Raw genomic sequence first — 22,501 nt, forward strand, 5'->3', positions numbered from 1 at the left:
TATGCTTCAATGACATTTTAAATTAATTTATAATAGTTTTTTTAGATAGTATACATTTATAATTTGATTATATTACTTGAATCCTGAGAAAGTATATGATTGTTGTAGTGGCACATTCGAGACTCCATACATTTGAACTGTAAAACGGTAGATTGTCTCCAGAATATTGTTCTCATTATATCTTGGACTTGACTCAGTAATGTGCCTTAATTAATTTAGACCTTTTTAGGTCTTTTAAATGCTTTTTTTCACTTAACTAAACTAACACAACTTTGTATTCATGTTTGGTTCAGTTCACTACTATTTAAAATAGAAATCACAGACTGTATAGAAACTAAAATACTCTTCAGTTCATTGTTTATTCAGAGCAGCAGACACTGAAGCATTACTTTTACATTTTAAAGACAGTGAAATGAAGAGCAGCCCATGAAGAAGCCTTATCTAACATGTTGTTAGAAGTGAGACTGACAGTAAATGTAACACAACCAGGTGTTTCCTCATTCCAGCAGGTTCACCTGTGTGGTCGAAAATGAAAAACAAGTCTAAGCACAATGATACTGTGAGACTACCCGGATACAAAATGACCACAAAGACCCACAAGTAGGCACAAAACGACTCCATAGAGACGCATATAGACCACGTAGGTGCAAAACGACCACAAAGACACACAAAAGCACTGCATAGAGACACAAAACAGCCACAATGAGACGCCAAATGACCACAAAGAGTCAGAAAACGACTCCAAAGAGACACGCATGTACAGTTTTAAAAGGCCACAATTCACTTCTAAGACTTTTGTATGCAGTCTGCACTCATTTCCTGCTCTTGCACAGTATTTGTGTGTCTTTGTTTTTCCAGGTGAACCCCTGGCTGTTGCAGTGTGGATGGTGTCTGATGATGTGATGTGGTGTGTAGCTACTAATCCCGCTCTGACTTCACGTAGGTGTTACTGTGCGACAAATGAGCTTGAACTTCATAGAGACTACTCTGTCAGTTTGATATTTATTTAAGAGCTCATATATCATCACTGCTGTGTTTGGTGCTCATCAAATTATGAGTTGTTTTGTTTGTCTTCTGGATGTTTGGCGTCACGAGGTGTATTGTGAGTGTGGATTTAGTCTTTATTTAGTTTATTTATTGTCTTCGTGTTTGTTGTTGTCCTGAACTTTAAGAGCTTGAATGTTCATTAGCATTTTTCACTACAAGGCCACGTCATGGCTCCGTTCACACCTCAGGCCTTCAGACTGTTTTATTCAATGACTATTACAGGATTTTATTTATTGTATCTTGTAAAACACAAGATCGAAAACAATGTAACTTCTGGGGCAGCGAAGTTCGTGTCCACCTGATGAATGTACGTACAATCTTCCCTCTCTTTTAGCTCTGTTTTTGATCTTAACCAACTCTTTAGAGCAATATCTGTCTGTCATCGATATATAGTCATTTTAAACTCCTGGACAGGTGTTTTATGCCTGCTTAATAGAGCAGCCATTTTCAAAATCTCCACTCAAATGTACTTAGAAGAGGTGATATTGCGTGGGAGCTGAACTTTTCACTGGCCTTGTATTTGTAGAGAGAAATTGGGTGGGTTTTACCGTTCACCTCAATACAAGCAGAGTGTGTTTAGCTAAATCTATTGGCCGTTAGAAGAACTGCAACTCAACGAACTGCAACATAAAGCATGACCCATTTCAGATCCTTTCTTTGTTTGCTCAAAGTACGTTGAATGATGCTCTGTTAAAGGTGAAAATAAATAAATAAATTAAACTGCCTGGTTCACTTTTATGATGGGAGTATAAGCACATCCTGTGCAGCATCAGATCTGATGTTTTTACAGTGTGACCGGAGCCTCAGGTACACTGAATGAGTCATTTTGAGGGTGGAAGACTTTTTAGTTTAAGAAATATGTGTTTTTCAGATTAATTTAAATTTGCTTTGACACAAGTTTGTGTGGGGAGGCTTTTTCATACTTCCCTGTATTGTGCCTTATGCCACTCCTTGATCCGTCTGTCTGACTGGCACACACTCACTCGGACTGTTTTGATGTGTTTGTGTGCTGGTGTACAGTTTTTAATCTGAGTATTTTATACCGTTTTTGTGTGTTTTTTAGAGGGTCAATGTGTGCATGCAGAACGTCACAGATTGTCACAGCATGTGGAGCGAGTCAACGTCAGCATTGGTAATTGTTGGTGTCAATGTTTAACATTATTAAGAATGTTTTTAAAGTCAATGAGCTGTTAAGTGAAACATTAATGCCACAGTATGAAGGAAGAATTGAAGCTGAAGTAACATAAAGACTCTCCTGGTTGTCGGAGAGTCAGCTGCTTTTACTACATTTGTGAACAGGTTTTAAATATTTGATGAATATATGTGTTGCAAGTTAAATAAATTGAGCACTTGAAACACAAACACAAACATTTGCTGTAAAGCTGCTTTTTTTTGTCTAATTAAAATACTACTTTCTTGTGCATGATTGTCAGGTTGAGTTGACTTTAAATTTTCTGTTTAATTTTGGTTTAAGATACACAGAAGAAATGGATTTAGAATATCTGCAGATTAGGGCTATGGGGAAATTATACCTTTTTAAGATGTTCTACAAATCCTAGCAGGGCCTCTCATGTTATGGCTTAGTTGGTCAAAGTGCCTGTTTCGTAAACACGAGATCCTGGGTTCAACTCCCAGCAGTGCCTTGCTCAGGAAGTTGGAGATTTCAATTTTATGGATTCTGAGTTTTGGAAAAGAACAGAGCTCTCAACAGTGTGAAATGTGCATTTACAGAGGCGCTGTGGCTTAGTTGGTCAAAGTGCCTGTTTCGTAAACAAGAGATCCTGGGTTCAACTCCCAGCAGTGCCTCTTTCATGTGATTATAGACTTGAATTTTATGGTTTCGTAGTTTTGGAAAACAACAGAGCTTACAATAGTGTGAACATTGGATTTACATAGGCGCTGTGGCTTAGTTGGTTAAAGTGCCTGTCTTGTAAACAGGAGATCCTGGATTCAACTCCCAGCAGTGCCTTGCTCAGGAAGTTGGAGTTTTCAATTTTATGGATTCGGAGTTTTGGAAAAGAACAGAGCTCACAATAGTGTGAAATGGGCATTTCCAGAGAAACTGTGGCTTAGTTAGTCAAAGTGCATTGCTCAGGAAGTTGCAGACTTTATGGTTTCGTAGGTTTGGAAAACAACAGAGCTTACAATAGTGTGAACATGGGCTTTACAGAGGCGCTGTGGCTTAGTTGGTTAAAGTGCCTGTCTTGTAAACAGGAGATCCTGGGTTCAACTCCCAGCAGTGCCTTGCTCAGGAAGTTGGAGATTTCAATTTTATGGATTCGGAGTTTTGGAAAAGAACAGAGCTTGCAATAGTGTGAACATAGCATTAACATCGGTGCTGTGGCTTAGTTGGTTAAAGTGCCTGTTTAGTAAACAGGAGATCCTGGGTTCAACTCCCAGCAGTGCCTTGCTCAGGAAGTTGGAGATTTCAATTTTATGGATTCGCAGTTTTGGAAAAGTGCCTGTTTAGTAAACAGGAGATCCTGGGTTCAACTCCCAGCAGTGCCTTGCTCAGGAAGTTGGAGATTTCAATTTTATGGATTCAGAGTTTTGGAAAAAAACAGAGCTCTCAATAGTGTGAAATGGGCATTTACAGAGGCACTGTGGCTTAATTGGTCAAAGTGCCTGTTTCGTAAACAGGAGATCCTCGGTTCAACTCCCAGCAGTGCCTCTTTCATGTGATTATAGACTTGAATTTTATGGTTTCGTAGTTTTGGAAAACAACAGAGCTTGCAATAGTGTGAACATGGTATTAACAGTGGCGCTGTGGCTTAGTTGGTTAAAGTGCCTGTTTAGTAAACAGGAGATCCTGGGTTCAACTCCCAGCAGTGCCTTGCTCAGGAAGTTGGAGATTTCAATTTTATGGATTCGCAGTTTTGGAAAAGTGCCTGTTTAGTAAACAGGAGATCCTGGGTTCAACTCCCAGCAGTGCCTTGCTCAGGAAGTTGGAGATTTCAATTTTATGGATTCAGAGTTTTGGAAAAAAACAGAGCTCTCAATAGTGTGAAATGGGCATTTACAGAGGCACTGTGGCTTAATTGGTCAAAGTGCCTGTTTCGTAAACAGGAGATCCTCGGTTCAACTCCCAGCAGTGCCTCTTTCATGTGATTATAGACTTGAATTTTATGGTTTCGTAGTTTTGGAAAACAACAGAGCTTGCAATAGTGTGAACATGGTATTAACAGTGGCGCTGTGGCTTAGTTGGTTAAAGTGCCTGTTTAGTAAACAGGAGATCCTGGGTTCAACTCCCAGCAGTGCCTTGCTCAGGAAGTTGGAGATTTCAATTTTATGGATTCGGAGTTTTGGAAAAGAACAGAGCTTGCAATAGTGTGAACATGGCATTAACATCGGTGCTGTGGCTTAGTTGGTTAAAGCGCCTGTTTAGTAAACAGGAGATCCTGGGTTCAACTCCCAGCAGTGCCTTGCTCAGGAAGTTGGAGATTTCAATTTTATGGATTCGGAGTTTTGGAAAAGAACAGAGCTCTCAATAGTGTGAATTGTGCATTTACAGAGGCCCTGTGGCTTAGTTGGTCAAAGTGCCTGTTTCGTAAACAGGAGGTCCTAGGTTCAAATCCCAGCAGTGCCTCTTTCATGTGATTATAGACTTGAATGTTATGGTTTCGTAGTTTTGGAAAACAACAGAGCTTGCAATAGTGTGAACATGCCATTTACAGCGGTGCTGTGGCTTGGTTGGTTAAAGCGCCTGTTTAGTAAACAGGAGATCCTGGGTTCAACTCCCAGCAGTGCCTTGCTCAGGAAGTTGGAGATTTCAATTTTATGGATTCAGAGTTTTAGAAAAGAACAGAGCTCTCATTAGTGTGAATTGAGCATTTACAGAGGCCCTGTGGCTTAGTTGGTCAAAGCGCCTGTTTCGTAAACAGGAGATCCTGGGTTCAACTCACAGCAGTGCCTTGCTCAGGAAGTTGCAGACTTAAACTTTATGGTTTCGTAGGTTTGGAAAACAACAGAGCTTACAATAGTGTGAACATGGTATTTACAGAGGCGCTGTGGCTTAGTTGGTTAAAGTGCCTGTCTTGTAAACAGGAGATCCTGGGTTCAACTCCCAGCAGTGCCTTGCTCAGGAAGTTGGAGATTTCAATTTTATGGATTCGCAGTTTTGGAAAAGTGCCTGTTTAGTAAACAGGAGATCCTGGGTTCAACTCCCAGCAGTGCCTTGCTCAGGAAGTTAGAGATTTCAATTTTATGGTTTCGGAGTTTTGGAAAACAACAGAGCTTGCAATAGTGTGAACATAGCATTTACAGCGGCGCTGTGGCTTAGTTGGTCAAAGTGCCTGTTTCGTAAACAGGAGATCCTGGGTTCAACTCCCAGCAGTGCCTTGCTCAGGAAGTTGGAGATTTCAATTTTATGTATTCGGAGTTTTGGAAAAAAACAGAGCTCACAATAGTGTGAAATGGGAATTTACAGAGGCACTGTGGCTTAGTTGGTCAAAGTGCCTGTTTCGTAAACAGGAGATCCTGGGTTCAACTCCCAGCAGTGCCTTGCTCAGGAAGTTGGAGATTTCAATTTTATGGATTCGCAGTTTTGGAAAAGTGCCTGTTTAGTAAACAGGAGATCCTGGGTTCAACTCCCAGCAGTGCCTTCCTCAGGAAGTTGGAGACTTAAACTTTATTGTTTCGTAGGTTTGGAAAAGAACAGAGCTTACAATAGTGTGAAATAGGCATTTCCAGAGGCACTGTGGCTTAGTTGGTCAAAGTGCATTGCTCAGGAAGTTTCAGACTTAAACTTTATGGTTTCGTAGGTTTGGAAAACAACAGAGCTTACAATAGTTTGAACCTTGGATTTACAGAGGCGCTGTGGCTTAGTTGGTTAAAGTGCCTGTCTTGTAAACAGGAGATCCTGGGTTTAACTCCCAGCAGTGCCTTGCTCAGGAAGTTGGAGATTTCAATTTTATGGATTCAGAGTTTTGGAAAAAAACAGAGCTCACAATAGTGTGAAATGGGCATTTACAGAGGCACTGTGGCTTAGTTGGTCAAAGTGCCTGTTTCGTAAACAGGAGATCCCATGTTCAACTCCCAGCAGTGCCTCTTTCATGTAATTATGGACTTGAATTTTATGGTTTCGTAGTTTTGGAAAAAAACAGAGCTCACAATAGTGTGAAATGTGCATTTACAGAGGCACTGTGGCTTGGTTGGTCAAAGTGCCTGTTTAGTAAACAGGAGATCCTGGGTTCAACTCCCAGCAGTGCCTTGCTCAGGAAGTTGGAGTTTTCAATTTTATGGATTCGCAGTTTTGGAAAAGTGCCTGTTTAGTAAACAGGAGATCCTGGGTTCAACTCCCAGCAGTGCCTTGCTCAGGAAGTTAGAGATTTCAATTTTATGATTTCGGAGTTTTGGAAAACAACAGAGCTTGCAATAGTGTGAACATGCCATTTACAGCGGTGCTGTGGCTTGGTTGGTTAAAGCGCCTGTTTAGTAAACAGGAGATCCTGGGTTCAACTCCCAGCAGTGCCTTGCTCAGGAAGTTGGAGATTTCAATTTTATGGATTCAGAGTTTTAGAAAAGAACAGAGCTCTCATTAGTGTGAATTGAGCATTTACAGAGGCCCTGTGGCTTAGTTGGTCAAAGCGCCTGTTTCGTAAACAGGAGATCCTGGGTTCAACTCACAGCAGTGCCTTGCTCAGGAAGTTGCAGACTTAAACTTTATGGTTTCGTAGGTTTGGAAAACAACAGAGCTTACAATAGTGTGAACATGGTATTTACAGAGGCGCTGTGGCTTAGTTGGTTAAAGTGCCTGTCTTGTAAACAGTAGATCCTGGGTTCAACTCCCAGCAGTGCCTTGCTCAGGAAGTTGGAGATTTCAATTTTATGGATTCGCAGTTTTGGAAAAGTGCCTGTTTAGTAAACAGGAGATCCTGGGTTCAACTCCCAGCAGTGCCTTGCTCAGGAAGTTAGAGATTTCAATTTTATGGTTTCGGAGTATTGGAAAACAACAGAGCTTGCAATAGTGTGAACATGGCATTTACAGCGGCGCTGTGGCTTAGTTGGTCAAAGTGCCTGTTTCGTAAACAGGAGATCCTGGGTTCAACTCCCAGCAGTGCCTTGCTCAGGAAGTTGGAGATTTCAATTTTATGGATTCGCAGTTTTGGAAAAGTGCCTGTTTCGTAAACAGGAGATCCTGGGTTCAACTCCCAGCAGTGCCTTGCTCAGGAAGTTGGAGATTTCAATTTTATGTATTCGGAGTTTTGGAAAAAAACAGAGCTCACAATAGTGTGAAATGGGAATTTACAGAGGCACTGTGGCTTAGTTGGTCAAAGTGCCTGTTTCGTAAACAGGAGATCCTGGGTTCAACTCCCAGCAGTGCCTTGCTCAGGAAGTTGGAGATTTCAATTTTATGGATTCGCAGTTTTGGAAAAGTGCCTGTTTAGTAAACAGGAGATCCTGGGTTCAACTCCCAGCAGTGCCTTCCTCAGGAAGTTGGAGACTTAAACTTTATTGTTTCGTAGGTTTGGAAAAGAACAGAGCTTACAATAGTGTGAAATAGGCATTTCCAGAGGCACTGTGGCTTAGTTGGTCAAAGTGCATTGCTCAGGAAGTTTCAGACTTAAACTTTATGGTTTCGTAGGTTTGGAAAACAACAGAGCTTACAATAGTTTGAACCTTGGATTTACAGAGGCGCTGTGGCTTAGTTGGTTAAAGTGCCTGTCTTGTAAACAGGAGATCCTGGGTTTAACTCCCAGCAGTGCCTTGCTCAGGAAGTTGGAGATTTCAATTTTATGGATTCAGAGTTTTGGAAAAAAACAGAGCTCACAATAGTGTGAAATGGGCATTTACAGAGGCACTGTGGCTTAGTTGGTCAAAGTGCCTGTTTCGTAAACAGGAGATCCCATGTTCAACTCCCAGCAGTGCCTCTTTCATGTAATTATGGACTTGAATTTTATGGTTTCGTAGTTTTGGAAAAAAACAGAGCTCACAATAGTGTGAAATGTGCATTTACAGAGGCACTGTGGCTTGGTTGGTCAAAGTGCCTGTTTAGTAAACAGGAGATCCTGGGTTCAACTCCCAGCAGTGCCTTGCTCAGGAAGTTGGAGTTTTCAATTTTATGGATTCGCAGTTTTGGAAAAGTGCCTGTTTAGTAAACAGGAGATCCTGGGTTCAACTCCCAGCAGTGCCTTGCTCAGGAAGTTAGAGATTTCAATTTTATGATTTCGGAGTTTTGGAAAACAACAGAGCTTGCAATAGTGTGAACATGCCATTTACAGCGGTGCTGTGGCTTGGTTGGTTAAAGCGCCTGTTTAGTAAACAGGAGATCCTGGGTTCAACTCCCAGCAGTGCCTTGCTCAGGAAGTTGGAGATTTCAATTTTATGGATTCAGAGTTTTAGAAAAGAACAGAGCTCTCATTAGTGTGAATTGAGCATTTACAGAGGCCCTGTGGCTTAGTTGGTCAAAGCGCCTGTTTCGTAAACAGGAGATCCTGGGTTCAACTCACAGCAGTGCCTTGCTCAGGAAGTTGCAGACTTAAACTTTATGGTTTCGTAGGTTTGGAAAACAACAGAGCTTACAATAGTGTGAACATGGTATTTACAGAGGCGCTGTGGCTTAGTTGGTTAAAGTGCCTGTCTTGTAAACAGTAGATCCTGGGTTCAACTCCCAGCAGTGCCTTGCTCAGGAAGTTGGAGATTTCAATTTTATGGATTCGCAGTTTTGGAAAAGTGCCTGTTTAGTAAACAGGAGATCCTGGGTTCAACTCCCAGCAGTGCCTTGCTCAGGAAGTTAGAGATTTCAATTTTATGGTTTCGGAGTATTGGAAAACAACAGAGCTTGCAATAGTGTGAACATGGCATTTACAGCGGCGCTGTGGCTTAGTTGGTCAAAGTGCCTGTTTCGTAAACAGGAGATCCTGGGTTCAACTCCCAGCAGTGCCTTGCTCAGGAAGTTGGAGATTTCAATTTTATGTATTCGGAGTTTTGGAAAAAAACAGAGCTCACAATAGTGTGAAATGGGAATTTACAGAGGCACTGTGGCTTAGTTGGTCAAAGTGCCTGTTTCGTAAACAGGAGATCCTGGGTTCAACTCCCAGCAGTGCCTTGCTCAGGAAGTTGGAGATTTCAATTTTATGGATTCGCAGTTTTGGAAAAGTGCCTGTTTAGTAAACAGGAGATCCTGGGTTCAACTCCCAGCAGTGCCTTCCTCAGGAAGTTGGAGACTTAAACTTTATTGTTTCGTAGGTTTGGAAAAGAACAGAGCTTACAATAGTGTGAAATAGGCATTTCCAGAGGCACTGTGGCTTAGTTGGTCAAAGTGCATTGCTCAGGAAGTTTCAGACTTAAACTTTATGGTTTCGTAGGTTTGGAAAACAACAGAGCTTACAATAGTTTGAACCTTGGATTTACAGAGGCGCTGTGGCTTAGTTGGTTAAAGTGCCTGTCTTGTAAACAGGAGATCCTGGGTTTAACTCCCAGCAGTGCCTTGCTCAGGAAGTTGGAGATTTCAATTTTATGGATTCAGAGTTTTGGAAAAAAACAGAGCTCACAATAGTGTAAAATGGGCATTTACAGAGGCACTGTGGCTTAGTTGGTCAAAGTGCCTGTTTCGTAAACAGGAGATCCCATGTTCAACTCCCAGCAGTGCCTCTTTCATGTAATTATGGACTTGAATTTTATGGTTTCGTAGTTTTGGAAAAAAACAGAGCTCACAATAGTGTGAAATGTGCATTTACAGAGGCACTGTGGCTTGGTTGGTCAAAGTGCCTGTTTCGTAAACAGGAGATCCTGGGTTCAACTCCCAGCAGTGCCTTGCTCAGGAAGTTGGAGATTTCAATTTTATGGATTCAGAGTTTTAGAAAAGAACAGAGCTCTCATTAGTGTGAATTGAGCATTTACAGAGGCCCTGTGGCTTAGTTGGTCAAAGCGCCTGTTTCGTAAACAGGAGATCCTGGGTTCAACTCACAGCAGTGCCTTGCTCAGGAAGTTGCAGACTTAAACTTTATGGTTTCGTAGGTTTGGAAAACAACAGAGCTTACAATAGTGTGAACATGGTATTTACAGAGGCGCTGTGGCTTAGTTGGTTAAAGTGCCTGTCTTGTAAACAGTAGATCCTGGGTTCAACTCCCAGCAGTGCCTTGCTCAGGAAGTTGGAGATTTCAATTTTATGGATTCGCAGTTTTGGAAAAGTGCCTGTTTAGTAAACAGGAGATCCTGGGTTCAACTCCCAGCAGTGCCTTGCTCAGGAAGTTAGAGATTTCAATTTTATGGTTTCGGAGTATTGGAAAACAACAGAGCTTGCAATAGTGTGAACATGGCATTTACAGCGGCGCTGTGGCTTAGTTGGTCAAAGTGCCTGTTTCGTAAACAGGAGATCCTGGGTTCAACTCCCAGCAGTGCCTTGCTCAGGAAGTTGGAGATTTCAATTTTATGTATTCGGAGTTTTGGAAAAAAACAGAGCTCACAATAGTGTGAAATGGGCATTTACAGAGGCACTGTGGCTTAGTTGGTCAAAGTGCCTGTTTCGTAAACAGGAGATCCTGGGTTCAACTCCCAGCAGTGCCTTGCTCAGGAAGTTGGAGATTTCAATTTTATGGATTCGCAGTTTTGGAAAAGTGCCTGTTTAGTAAACAGGAGATCCTGGGTTCAACTCCCAGCAGTGCCTTCCTCAGGAAGTTGGAGACTTAAACTTTATTGTTTCGTAGGTTTGGAAAAGAACAGAGCTTACAATAGTGTGAAATAGGCATTTCCAGAGGCACTGTGGCTTAGTTGGTCAAAGTGCATTGCTCAGGAAGTTTCAGACTTAAACTTTATGGTTTCGTAGGTTTGGAAAACAACAGAGCTTACAATAGTTTGAACCTTGGATTTACAGAGGCGCTGTGGCTTAGTTGGTTAAAGTGCCTGTCTTGTAAACAGGAGATCCTGGGTTTAACTCCCAGCAGTGCCTTGCTCAGGAAGTTGGAGATTTCAATTTTATGGATTCAGAGTTTTGGAAAAAAACAGAGCTCACAATAGTGTGAAATGGGCATTTACAGAGGCACTGTGGCTTAGTTGGTCAAAGTGCCTGTTTCGTAAACAGGAGATCCCATGTTCAACTCCCAGCAGTGCCTCTTTCATGTAATTATGGACTTGAATTTTATGGTTTCGTAGTTTTGGAAAAAAACAGAGCTCACAATAGTGTGAAATGTGCATTTACAGAGGCACTGTGGCTTGGTTGGTCAAAGTGCCTGTTTCGTAAACAGGAGATCCTGGGTTCAACTCCCAGCAGTGCCTTGCTCAGGAAGTTGGAGATTTCAATTTTATGGATTCAGAGTTTTAGAAAAGAACAGAGCTCTCATTAGTGTGAATTGAGCATTTACAGAGGCCCTGTGGCTTAGTTGGTCAAAGCGCCTGTTTCGTAAACAGGAGATCCTGGGTTCAACTCACAGCAGTGCCTTGCTCAGGAAGTTGCAGACTTAAACTTTATGGTTTCGTAGGTTTGGAAAACAACAGAGCTTACAATAGTGTGAACATGGTATTTACAGAGGCGCTGTGGCTTAGTTGGTTAAAGTGCCTGTCTTGTAAACAGTAGATCCTGGGTTCAACTCCCAGCAGTGCCTTGCTCAGGAAGTTGGAGATTTCAATTTTATGGATTCGCAGTTTTGGAAAAGTGCCTGTTTAGTAAACAGGAGATCCTGGGTTCAACTCCCAGCAGTGCCTTGCTCAGGAAGTTAGAGATTTCAATTTTATGGTTTCGGAGTTTTGGAAAACAACAGAGCTTGCAATAGTGTGAACATGGCATTTACAGCGGCGCTGTGGCTTAGTTGGTCAAAGTGCCTGTTTTGTAAACAGGAGATCCTGGGTTCAACTCCCAGCAGTGCCTTGCTCAGGAAGTTGGAGATTTCTATTTTATGTATTCGGAGTTTTGGAAAAAAACAGAGCTCACAATAGTGTGAAATGGGAATTTACAGAGGCACTGTGGCTTAGTTGGTCAAAGTGCCTGTTTCGTAAACAGGAGATCCTGGGTTCAACTCCCAGCAGTGCCTTGCTCAGGAAGTTGGAGATTTCAATTTTATGGATTCGCAGTTTTGGAAAAGTGCCTGTTTAGTAAACAGGAGATCCTGGGTTCAACTCCCAGCAGTGCCTTGCTCAGGACGTTAGAGATTTCAATTTTATGGTTTCGGAGTTTTGGAAAACAACAGAGCTTGCAATAGTGTGAACAGTGCATTTACAGCGGCGCTGTGGCTTGGTTGGTAAAAGGGCCTGTTTAGTAAACACGAGATCCTGGGTTCAACTCCCTGCAGTGCCTTGCTCAGGAAGTTGGAGATTTCAATTTTATGTATTCGGAGTTTTGGAAAAAACTGAGCTCACAATAGTGTGAAATGGGCATTTACAGAGGCACTGTGGCTTAGTTGGTCAAAGTGTCTGTTTCGTAAACAGGAGATCCTGGGTTCAACTCCCAGCAGTGCCTTGCTCAGGAAGTTGGAGATTTCAATTTTATGGATTCGCAGTTTTGGAAAAGTGCCTGTTTAGTAAACAGGAGATCCTGGGTTCAACTCCCAGCAGTGCCTTCCTCAGGAAGTTGGAGACTTAAACTTTATTGTTTCGTAGGTTTGGAAAAGAACAGAGCTTACAATAGTGTGAAATAGGCATTTCCAGAGGCACTGTGGCTTAGTTGGTCAAAGTGCCTGTCTTGTAAACAGGAGATCCTGGGTTCAACTCCCAGCAGTGCCTTTCTCAGGAAGTTGGAGATTTCAATTTTATGGATTCAGAGTTTTGGAAAAAAACAGAGCTCACAATAGTGTGAAATGGGCATTTACAGAGGCACTGTGGCTTAGTTGGTCAAAGTGCCTGTCTTGTAAACAGGAGATCCTGGGTTCAACTCCCAGCAGTGCCTTCCTCAGGAAGTTGGAGACTTAAACTTTATTGTTTCGTAGGTTTGGAAAAGAACAGAGCTTACAATAGTGTGAAATAGGCATTTCCAGAGGCACTGTGGCTTAGTTGGTCAAAGTGCATTGCTCAGGAAGTTGCGGACTTAAACTTTATGGTTTCGTAGGTTTGTAAAACAACAGAGCTTACAATAGTTTGAACCTTGGATTTACAGAGGTGCTGTGGCTTAGTTGGTTAAAGTGCCTGTCTTGTTAACAGGAGATCCTGGGTTCAACTCCCAGCAGTGCCTTGCTCAGGAAGTTGGAGATTTCAATTTTATGGATTCAGAGTTTTGGAAAAAAACAGAGCTCACAATAGTGTGAAATGGGCATTTACAGAGGCACTGTGGCTTAGTTGGTAAACAGGAGATCCTGGGTTCAACTCCAGCAGTCCCTTGCTCAGGAAGTTGGAGATTTCAATTTTATGGATTCGCAGTTTTGGAAAAGTGCCTGTTTAGTAAACAGGAGATCCTGGGTTCAACTCCCAGCAGTGCCTTGCTCAGGAAGTTAGAGATTTCAATTTTTTGGTTTCGGAGATTTGGAAAACAACAGAGCTTGCAATAGTGTGAACATGGCATTTACAGCGGCGCTGTGGCTTAGTTGCTTAAAGTGCCTGTTTAGTAAACAGGAGATCCTGGGTTCAACTCCCAGCAGTGCCTTCCTCAGGAAGTTGGAGACTTAAACTTTATTGTTTCGTAGGTTTGGAAAAGAACAGAGCTTACAATAGTGTGAAATAGGCATTTCCAGAGGCACTGTGGCTTAGTTGGTCAAAGTGCCTGTCTTGTAAACAGGAGATCCTGGGTTCAACTCCCAGCAGTGCCTTTCTCAGGAAGTTGGAGATTTCAATTTTATGGATTCAGAGTTTTGGAAAAAAACAGAGCTCACAATAGTGTGAAATGGGCATTTACAGAGGCACTGTGGCTTAGTTGCTCAAAGTGCCTGTTTCGTAAACAGGAGATCCTGGGTTCAACTCCCAGCAGTGCCTTGCTCAGGAAGTTAGAGATTTCAATTTTATGGTTTCGGAGTTTTGGAAAACAACAGAGCTTGCAATAGTGTGAAATGGGCATTTACAGCGGCGCTGTGGCTTAGTTGGTCAAAGTGCCTGTTTCGTAAACAGGAGATCCTGGGTTCAACTCTCAGCAGTGCCTTCCTCAGGAAGTTGGAGACTTAAACTTTATTGTTTCGTAGGTTTGGAAAAGAACAGAGCTTACAATAGTGTGAAATAGGCATTTCCAGAGGCACTGTGGCTTAGTTGGTCAAAGTGCATTGCTCAGGAAGTTGCGGACTTAAACTTTATGGTTTCGTAGGTTTGTAAAACAACAGAGCTTACAATAGTTTGAACCTTGGATTTACAGAGGTGCTGTGGCTTAGTTGGTTAAAGTGCCTGTCTTGTTAACAGGAGATCCTGGGTTCAACTCCCAGCAGTGCCTTGCTCAGGAAGTTGGAGATTTCAATTTTATGGATTCAGAGTTTTGGAAAAAAACAGAGCTCACAATAGTGTGAAATGGGCATTTACAGAGGCACTGTGGCTTAGTTGGTAAACAGGAGATCCTGGGTTCAACTCCAGCAGTCCCTTGCTCAGGAAGTTGGAGATTTCAATTTTATGGATTCGCAGTTTTGGAAAAGTGCCTGTTTAGTAAACAGGAGATCCTGGGTTCAACTCCCAGCAGTGCCTTGCTCAGGAAGTTAGAGATTTCAATTTTTTGGTTTCGGAGATTTGGAAAACAACAGAGCTTGCAATAGTGTGAACATGGCATTTACAGCGGCGCTGTGGCTTAGTTGCTTAAAGTGCCTGTTTAGTAAACAGGAGATCCTGGGTTCAACTCCCAGCAGTGCCTTCCTCAGGAAGTTGGAGACTTAAACTTTATTGTTTCGTAGGTTTGGAAAAGAACAGAGCTTACAATAGTGTGAAATAGGCATTTCCAGAGGCGCTGTGGCTTAGTTGGTTAAAGTGCCTGTCTTGTAAACAGGAGATCCTGGATTCAATTCCCAGCAGTGCCTTGCTCAGGAAGTTGGAGATTTCAATTTTATGGATTCAGAGTTTTGGAAAAAAAAAGAGCTCACAATAGTGTGAAATGGGCATTTACAGAGGCACTGTGGCTTAGTTGGTCAAAGTGCCTGTTTCGTAAACAGGAGATCCTGGGTTCAACTCCAGCAGTGCCTTGCTCAGGAAGTTAGAGATTTCAATTTTATTGTTTCGGAGTTTTGGAAAACAACAGAGCTTGCAATAGTGTGAACATGGCATTTACAGCGGCGCTGTGGCTTAGTTGGTTAAAGCGCCTGTTTAGTAAACAGGAGATCCTGGGTTCAACTCCCAGCAGTGCCTTGCTCAGGAAGTTAGAGACTTAAACTTTATGGTTTCGTAGGTTTGGAAAACAACAGAGCTTACAATAGTTTGAACCTTGGATTTACAGAGGCGCTGTGGCTTAGTTGGTTAAAGCGCCTGTTTAGTAAACAGGAGATCCTGGGTTCAACTCCCAGCAGTGCCTTCCTCAGGAAGTTGGAGACTTAAACTTTATTGTTTCGTAGGTTTGGAAAAGAACAGAGCTTACAATAGTGTGAAATAGGCATTTCCAGAGGCACTGTGGCTTAGTTGGTCAAAGTGCATTGCTCAGGAAGTTTCAGACTTAAACTTTATGGTTTCGTAGGTTTGGAAAACAACAGAGCTTACAATAGTTTGAACCTTGGATTTACAGAGGCGCTGTGGCTTAGTTGGTTAAAGTGCCTGTCTTGTAAACAGGAGATCCTGGGTTTAACTCCCAGCAGTGCCTTGCTCAGGAAGTTGGAGATTTCAATTTTATGGATTCAGAGTTTTGGAAAAAAACAGAGCTCACAATAGTGTGAAATGGGCATTTACAGAGGCACTGTGGCTTAGTTGGTCAAAGTGCCTGTTTCGTAAACAGGAGATCCTGGGTTCAACTCCCAGCAGTTCCTCTTTCATGTAATTATGGACTTGAATTTTATAGTTTCGTAGTTTTGGAAAAAAACAGAGCTCACAATAGTGTGAAATATGCATTTACAGAGGCACTGTGGCTTGGTTGGTCAAAGTGCCTGTTTCGTAAACAGGAGATCCTGGGTTCAACTCCCAGCAGTGCCTTGCTCAGGAAGTTGGAGTTTTCAATTTTATGGATTCGCAGTTTTGGAAAAGTGCCTGTTTAGTAAACAGGAGATCCTGGGTTCAACTCCCAGCAGTGCCTTGCTCAGGAAGTTAGAGACTTAAACTTTATGGTTTCGTAGGTTTGGAAAACAACAGAGCTTACAATAGTTTGAACCTTGGATTTACAGAGGCGCTGTGGCTTAGTTGGTTAAAGCGCCTGTTTAGTAAACAGGAGATCCTGGGTTCAACTCCCAGCAGTGCCTTCCTCAGGAAGTTGGAGACTTAAACTTTATTGTTTCGTAGGTTTGGAAAACAACAGAGCTTACAATAGTTTGAACCTTGGATTTACAGAGGCGCTGTGGCTTAGTTGGTTAAAGTGCCTGTCTTGTAAACAGGAGATCCTGGGTTTAACTCCCAGCAGTGCCTTGCTCAGGAAGTTGGAGATTTCAATTTTATGGATTCAGAGTTTTGGAAAAAAACAGAGCTCACAATAGTGTGAAATGGGCATTTACAGAGGCACTGTGGCTTGGTTGGTCAAAGTGCCTGTTTCGTAAACAGGAGATCCTGGGTTCAACTCCCAGCAGTGCCTTGCTCAGGAAGTTGGAGATTTCAATTTTATGGATTCGCAGTTTTGGAAAAGTGCCTGTTTAGTAAACAGGAGATCCTGGGTTCAACTCCCAGCAGTGCCTTGCTCAGGACGTTAGAGATTTCAATTTTATGGTTTCGGAGTTTTGGAAAACAACAGAGCTTGCAATAGTGTGAACAGTGCATTTACAGCGGCGCTGTGGCTTGGTTGGTAAAAGGGCCTGTTTAGTAAACACGAGATCCTGGGTTCAACTCCCTGCAGTGCCTTGCTCAGGAAGTTGGAGACTTAAACTTTATTGTTTCGTAGGTTTGGAAAAGAACAGAGCTTACAATAGTGTGAAATAGGCATTTCCAGAGGCACTGTGGCTTAGTTGGTCAAAGTGCATTGCTCAGGAAGTTGCGGACTTAAACTTTATGGTTTCGTAGGTTTGTAAAACAACAGAGCTTACAATAGTTTGAACCTTGGATTTACAGAGGTGCTGTGGCTTAGTTGGTTAAAGTGCCTGTCTTGTTAACAGGAGATTCTGGGTTCAACTCCCAGCAGTGCCTTGCTCAGGAAGTTGGAGATTTCAATTTTATGGATTCAGAGTTTTGGAAAAAAACAGAGCTCACAATAGTGTGAAATGGGCATTTACAGAGGCACTGTGGCTTAGTTGGTAAACAGGAGATCCTGGGTTCAACTCCAGCAGTCCCTTGCTCAGGAAGTTGGAGATTTCAATTTTATGGATTCGCAGTTTTGGAAAAGTGCCTGTTTAGTAAACAGGAGATCCTGGGTTCAACTCCCAGCAGTGCCTTGCTCAGGAAGTTAGAGATTTCAATTTTTTGGTTTCGGAGATTTGGAAAACAACAGAGCTTGCAATAGTGTGAACATGGCATTTACAGCGGCGCTGTGGCTTAGTTGCTTAAAGTGCCTGTTTAGTAAACAGGAGATCCTGGGTTCAACTCCCAGCAGTGCCTTCCTCAGGAAGTTGGAGACTTAAACTTTATTGTTTCGTAGGTTTGGAAAAGAACAGAGCTTACAATAGTGTGAAATAGGCATTTCCAGAGGCGCTGTGGCTTAGTTGGTTAAAGTGCCTGTCTTGTAAACAGGAGATCCTGGATTCAATTCCCAGCAGTGCCTTGCTCAGGAAGTTGGAGATTTCAATTTTATGGATTCAGAGTTTTGGAAAAAAAAAGAGCTCACAATAGTGTGAAATGGGCATTTACAGAGGCACTGTGGCTTAGTTGGTCAAAGTGCCTGTTTCGTAAACAGGAGATCCTGGGTTCAACTCCAGCAGTGCCTTGCTCAGGAAGTTAGAGATTTCAATTTTATGGTTTCGGAGTTTTGGAAAACAACAGAGCTTGCAATAGTGTGAACATGGCATTTACAGCGGCGCTGTGGCTTAGTTGGTTAAAGTGCCTGTCTTGTAAACAGGAGATCCTGGGTTTAACTCCCAGCAGTGCTTTGCTCAGGAAGTTGGAGATTTCAATTTTATGGATTCAGAGTTTTGGAAAAAAACAGAGCTCACAATAGTGTGAAATGGGCATTTACAGAGGCACTGTGGCTTGGTTGGTCAAAGTGCCTGTTTCGTAAACAGGAGATCCTGGGTTCAACTCCCAGCAGTGCCTTGCTCAGGAAGTTGGAGATTTCAATTTTATGGATTCGCAGTTTTGGAAAAGTGCCTGTTTAGTAAACAGGAGATCCTGGGTTCAACTCCCAGCAGTGCCTTGCTCAGGACGTTAGAGATTTCAATTTTATGGTTTCGGAGTTTTGGAAAACAACAGAGCTTGCAATAGTGTGAACAGTGCATTTACAGCGGCGCTGTGGCTTGGTTGGTAAAAGGGCCTGTTTAGTAAACACGAGATCCTGGGTTCAACTCCCTGCAGTGCCTTGCTCAGGAATTTGGAGATTTCAATTTTATGTATTCGGAGTTTTGGAAAAAAACAGAGCTCACAATAGTGTGAAATGGGCATTTACAGAGGCACTGTGGCTTAGTTGGTCAAAGTGCCTGTTTCGTAAACAGGAGATCCTGGGTTCAACTCCCAGCAGTGCCTTGCTCAGGAAGTTGGAGATTTCAATTTTATGGATTCGCAGTTTTGGAAAAGTGCCTGTTTAGTAAACAGGAGATCCTGGGTTCAACTCCCAGCAGTGCCTTCCTCAGGAAGTTGGAGACTTAAACTTTATTGTTTCGTAGGTTTGGAAAAGAACAGAGCTTACAATAGTGTGAAATAGGCATTTCCAGAGGCACTGTGGCTTAGTTGGTCAAAGTGCCTGTCTTGTAAACAGGAGATCCTGGGTTCAACTCCCAGCAGTGCCTTTCTCAGGAAGTTGGAGATTTCAATTTTATGGATTCAGAGTTTTGGAAAAAAACAGAGCTCACAATAGTGTGAAATGGGCATTTACAGAGGCACTGTGGCTTAGTTGGTCAAAGTGCCTGTCTTGTAAACAGGAGATCCTGGGTTCAACTCCCAGCAGTGCCTTCCTCAGGAAGTTGGAGACTTAAACTTTATTGTTTCGTAGGTTTGGAAAAGAACAGAGCTTACAATAGTGTGAAATAGGCATTTCCAGAGGCACTGTGGCTTAGTTGGTCAAAGTGCATTGCTCAGGAAGTTGCGGACTTAAACTTTATGGTTTCGTAGGTTTGTAAAACAACAGAGCTTACAATAGTTTGAACCTTGGATTTACAGAGGTGCTGTGGCTTAGTTGGTTAAAGTGCCTGTCTTGTTAACAGGAGATTCTGGGTTCAACTCCCAGCAGTGCCTTGCTCAGGAAGTTGGAGATTTCAATTTTATGGATTCAGAGTTTTGGAAAAAAACAGAGCTCACAATAGTGTGAAATGGGCATTTACAGAGGCACTGTGGCTTAGTTGGTCAAAGTGCCTGTCTTGTAAACAGGAGATCCTGGGTTCAACTCCCAGCAGTGCCTTCCTCAGGAAGTTGGAGACTTAAACTTTATTGTTTCGTAGGTTTGGAAAAGAACAGAGCTTACAATAGTGTGAAATAGGCATTTCCAGAGGCACTGTGGCTTAGTTGGTCAAAGTGCATTGCTCAGGAAGTTGCGGACTTAAACTTTATGGTTTCGTAGGTTTGTAAAACAACAGAGCTTACAATAGTTTGAACCTTGGATTTACAGAGGTGCTGTGGCTTAGTTGGTTAAAGTGCCTGTCTTGTTAACAGGAGATTCTGGGTTCAACTCCCAGCAGTGCCTTGCTCAGGAAGTTGGAGATTTCAATTTTATGGATTCAGAGTTTTGGAAAAAAACAGAGCTCACAATAGTGTGAAATGGGCATTTACAGAGGCACTGTGGCTTAGTTGGTAAACAGGAGATCCTGGGTTCAACTCCAGCAGTCCCTTGCTCAGGAAGTTGGAGATTTCAATTTTATGGATTCGCAGTTTTGGAAAAGTGCCTGTTTAGTAAACAGGAGATCCTGGGTTCAACTCCCAGCAGTGCCTTGCTCAGGAAGTTAGAGATTTCAATTTTTTGGTTTCGGAGATTTGGAAAACAACAGAGCTTGCAATAGTGTGAACATGGCATTTACAGCGGCGCTGTGGCTTAGTTGCTTAAAGTGCCTGTTTAGTAAACAGGAGATCCTGGGTTCAACTCCCAGCAGTGCCTTCCTCAGGAAGTTGGAGACTTAAACTTTATTGTTTCGTAGGTTTGGAAAAGAACAGAGCTTACAATAGTGTGAAATAGGCATTTCCAGAGGCGCTGTGGCTTAGTTGGTTAAAGTGCCTGTCTTGTAAACAGGAGATCCTGGATTCAATTCCCAGCAGTGCCTTGCTCAGGAAGTTGGAGATTTCAATTTTATGGATTCAGAGTTTTGGAAAAAAAAAGAGCTCACAATAGTGTGAAATGGGCATTTACAGAGGCACTGTGGCTTAGTTGGTCAAAGTGCCTGTTTCGTAAACAGGAGATCCTGGGTTCAACTCCAGCAGTGCCTTGCTCAGGAAGTTAGAGATTTCAATTTTATGGTTTCGGAGTTTTGGAAAACAACAGAGCTTGCAATAGTGTGAACATGGCATTTACAGCGGCGCTGTGGCTTAGTTGGTTAAAGCGCCTGTTTAGTAAACAGGAGATCCTGGGTTCAACTCCCAGCAGTGCCTTGCTCAGGAAGTTAGAGACTTAAACTTTATGGTTTCGTAGGTTTGGAAAACAACAGAGCTTACAATAGTTTGAACCTTGGATTTACAGAGGCGCTGTGGCTTAGTTGGTTAAAGCGCCTGTTTAGTAAACAGGAGATCCTGGGTTCAACTCCCAGCAGTGCCTTCCTCAGGAAGTTGGAGACTTAAACTTTATTGTTTCGTAGGTTTGGAAAAGAACAGAGCTTACAATAGTGTGAAATAGGCATTTCCAGAGGCACTGTGGCTTAGTTGGTCAAAGTGCATTGCTCAGGAAGTTTCAGACTTAAACTTTATGGTTTCGTAGGTTTGGAAAACAACAGAGCTTACAATAGTTTGAACCTTGGATTTACAGAGGCGCTGTGGCTTAGTTGGTTAAAGTGCCTGTCTTGTAAACAGGAGATCCTGGGTTTAACTCCCAGCAGTGCCTTGCTCAGGAAGTTGGAGATTTCAATTTTATGGATTCAGAGTTTTGGAAAAAAACAGAGCTCACAATAGTGTGAAATGGGCATTTACAGAGGCACTGTGGCTTAGTTGGTCAAAGTGCCTGTTTCGTAAACAGGAGATCCCATGTTCAACTCCCAGCAGTTCCTCTTTCATGTAATTATGGACTTGAATTTTATAGTTTCGTAGTTTTGGAAAAAAACAGAGCTCACAATAGTGTGAAATATGCATTTACAGAGGCACTGTGGCTTGGTTGGTCAAAGTGCCTGTTTCGTAAACAGGAGATCCTGGGTTCAACTCCCAGCAGTCCCTTGCTCAGGAAGTTGGAGTTTTCAATTTTATGGATTCGCAGTTTTGGAAAAGTGCCTGTTTAGTAAACAGGAGATCCTGGGTTCAACTCCCAGCAGTGCCTTGCTCAGGAAGTTAGAGATTTCAATTTTATGGTTTCGGAGTTTTGGAAAACAACAGAGCTTGCAATAGTGTGAACATGCCATTTACAGTGGTGCTGTGGCTTGGTTGGTTAAAGCGCCTGTTTAGTAAACAGGAGATCCTGGGTTCAACTCCTAGCAGTGCCTTGCTCAGGAATTTGGAGATTTCAATTTTATGGATTCAGAGTTTTAGAAAAGAACAGAGCTCTCATTAGTGTGAATTGAGCATTTACAGAGGCCCTGTGGCTTAGTTGGTCAAAGCGCCTGTTTCGTAAACAGGAGATCCTGGGTTCAACTCACAGCAGTGCCTTGCTCAGGAAGTTGCAGACTTAAACTTTATGGTTTCGTAGGTTTGGAAAACAACAGAGCTTACAATAGTGTGAACATGGTATTTACAGAGGCGCTGTGGCTTAGTTGGTTAAAGTGCCTGTCTTGTAAACAGGAGATCCTGGGTTCAACTCCCAGCAGTGCCTTGCTCAGGAAGTTGGAGATTTCAATTTTATGGATTCGCAGTTTTGGAAAAGTGCCTGTTTAGTAAACAGGAGATCCTGGGTTCAACTCCCAGCAGTGCCTTGCTCAGGAAGTTAGAGATTTCAATTTTATGGTTTCGGAGTTTTGGAAAACAACAGAGCTTGCAATAGTGTGAACATGGCATTTACAGCGGCGCTGTGGCTTAGTTGGTCAAAGTGCCTGTTTCGTAAACAGGAGATCCTGGGTTCAACTCCCAGCAGTGCCTTGCTCAGGAAGTTGGAGATTTCAATTTTATGTATTCGGAGTTTTGGAAAAAAACAGAGCTCACAATAGTGTGAAATGGGAATTTACAGAGGCACTGTGGCTTAGTTGGTCAAAGTGCCTGTTTCGTAAACAGGAGATCCTGGGTTCAACTCCCAGCAGTGCCTTGCTCAGGAAGTTGGAGATTTCAATTTTATGGATTCGCAGTTTTGGAAAAGTGC

General features: G+C 42.5%; 24 non-coding genes across 24 annotated transcripts; all 24 read left to right on the forward strand.

The window, feature by feature from the left end:
- The first annotated feature begins 3,218 nt into the window (after window positions 1-3,218).
- trnat-ugu lies at window positions 3,219-3,292 on the forward strand. The gene has a single exon. It is a non-coding gene; the product is annotated as a tRNA-Thr (tRNA).
- Window positions 3,293-5,048: 1,756 nt separating this feature from the next.
- On the forward strand, window positions 5,049-5,122 carry trnat-ugu. Its single transcript has one exon. It is a non-coding gene; the product is annotated as a tRNA-Thr (tRNA).
- Window positions 5,123-5,474: 352 nt separating this feature from the next.
- trnat-cgu lies at window positions 5,475-5,548 on the forward strand. Its single transcript has one exon. It is a non-coding gene; the product is annotated as a tRNA-Thr (tRNA).
- Window positions 5,549-6,771: 1,223 nt separating this feature from the next.
- Window positions 6,772-6,845, forward strand: trnat-ugu. Its single transcript has one exon. It is a non-coding gene; the product is annotated as a tRNA-Thr (tRNA).
- Window positions 6,846-7,297: 452 nt separating this feature from the next.
- Window positions 7,298-7,371, forward strand: trnat-cgu. Its single transcript has one exon. It is a non-coding gene; the product is annotated as a tRNA-Thr (tRNA).
- Window positions 7,372-8,594: 1,223 nt separating this feature from the next.
- Window positions 8,595-8,668, forward strand: trnat-ugu. Its single transcript has one exon. It is a non-coding gene; the product is annotated as a tRNA-Thr (tRNA).
- A 352-nt stretch (window positions 8,669-9,020) lies between these two features.
- Window positions 9,021-9,094, forward strand: trnat-cgu. Its single transcript has one exon. It is a non-coding gene; the product is annotated as a tRNA-Thr (tRNA).
- A 960-nt stretch (window positions 9,095-10,054) lies between these two features.
- trnat-ugu lies at window positions 10,055-10,128 on the forward strand. The gene has a single exon. It is a non-coding gene; the product is annotated as a tRNA-Thr (tRNA).
- A 352-nt stretch (window positions 10,129-10,480) lies between these two features.
- Window positions 10,481-10,554, forward strand: trnat-cgu. The gene has a single exon. It is a non-coding gene; the product is annotated as a tRNA-Thr (tRNA).
- Window positions 10,555-11,514: 960 nt separating this feature from the next.
- On the forward strand, window positions 11,515-11,588 carry trnat-ugu. Its single transcript has one exon. It is a non-coding gene; the product is annotated as a tRNA-Thr (tRNA).
- Window positions 11,589-11,777: 189 nt separating this feature from the next.
- trnat-ugu lies at window positions 11,778-11,851 on the forward strand. Its single transcript has one exon. It is a non-coding gene; the product is annotated as a tRNA-Thr (tRNA).
- An 89-nt stretch (window positions 11,852-11,940) lies between these two features.
- trnat-cgu lies at window positions 11,941-12,014 on the forward strand. Its single transcript has one exon. It is a non-coding gene; the product is annotated as a tRNA-Thr (tRNA).
- A 614-nt stretch (window positions 12,015-12,628) lies between these two features.
- trnat-ugu lies at window positions 12,629-12,702 on the forward strand. Its single transcript has one exon. It is a non-coding gene; the product is annotated as a tRNA-Thr (tRNA).
- Window positions 12,703-12,791: 89 nt separating this feature from the next.
- trnat-ugu lies at window positions 12,792-12,865 on the forward strand. Its single transcript has one exon. It is a non-coding gene; the product is annotated as a tRNA-Thr (tRNA).
- Window positions 12,866-13,644: 779 nt separating this feature from the next.
- trnat-ugu lies at window positions 13,645-13,718 on the forward strand. Its single transcript has one exon. It is a non-coding gene; the product is annotated as a tRNA-Thr (tRNA).
- A 1,105-nt stretch (window positions 13,719-14,823) lies between these two features.
- Window positions 14,824-14,897, forward strand: trnat-ugu. Its single transcript has one exon. It is a non-coding gene; the product is annotated as a tRNA-Thr (tRNA).
- A 2,727-nt stretch (window positions 14,898-17,624) lies between these two features.
- On the forward strand, window positions 17,625-17,698 carry trnat-ugu. Its single transcript has one exon. It is a non-coding gene; the product is annotated as a tRNA-Thr (tRNA).
- Window positions 17,699-18,538: 840 nt separating this feature from the next.
- Window positions 18,539-18,612, forward strand: trnat-cgu. Its single transcript has one exon. It is a non-coding gene; the product is annotated as a tRNA-Thr (tRNA).
- A 189-nt stretch (window positions 18,613-18,801) lies between these two features.
- Window positions 18,802-18,875, forward strand: trnat-ugu. Its single transcript has one exon. It is a non-coding gene; the product is annotated as a tRNA-Thr (tRNA).
- Window positions 18,876-18,964: 89 nt separating this feature from the next.
- On the forward strand, window positions 18,965-19,038 carry trnat-ugu. The gene has a single exon. It is a non-coding gene; the product is annotated as a tRNA-Thr (tRNA).
- Window positions 19,039-19,409: 371 nt separating this feature from the next.
- trnat-ugu lies at window positions 19,410-19,483 on the forward strand. Its single transcript has one exon. It is a non-coding gene; the product is annotated as a tRNA-Thr (tRNA).
- A 779-nt stretch (window positions 19,484-20,262) lies between these two features.
- Window positions 20,263-20,336, forward strand: trnat-ugu. The gene has a single exon. It is a non-coding gene; the product is annotated as a tRNA-Thr (tRNA).
- A 1,611-nt stretch (window positions 20,337-21,947) lies between these two features.
- On the forward strand, window positions 21,948-22,021 carry trnat-ugu. The gene has a single exon. It is a non-coding gene; the product is annotated as a tRNA-Thr (tRNA).
- Window positions 22,022-22,373: 352 nt separating this feature from the next.
- Window positions 22,374-22,447, forward strand: trnat-cgu. Its single transcript has one exon. It is a non-coding gene; the product is annotated as a tRNA-Thr (tRNA).
- Window positions 22,448-22,501: the final 54 nt, after the last annotated feature.

Source organism: Cyclopterus lumpus, chromosome 15, assembly GCF_009769545.1.
Source record: "Cyclopterus lumpus isolate fCycLum1 chromosome 15, fCycLum1.pri, whole genome shotgun sequence".
Lineage (NCBI taxonomy): Eukaryota > Metazoa > Chordata > Actinopteri > Perciformes > Cyclopteridae > Cyclopterus > Cyclopterus lumpus.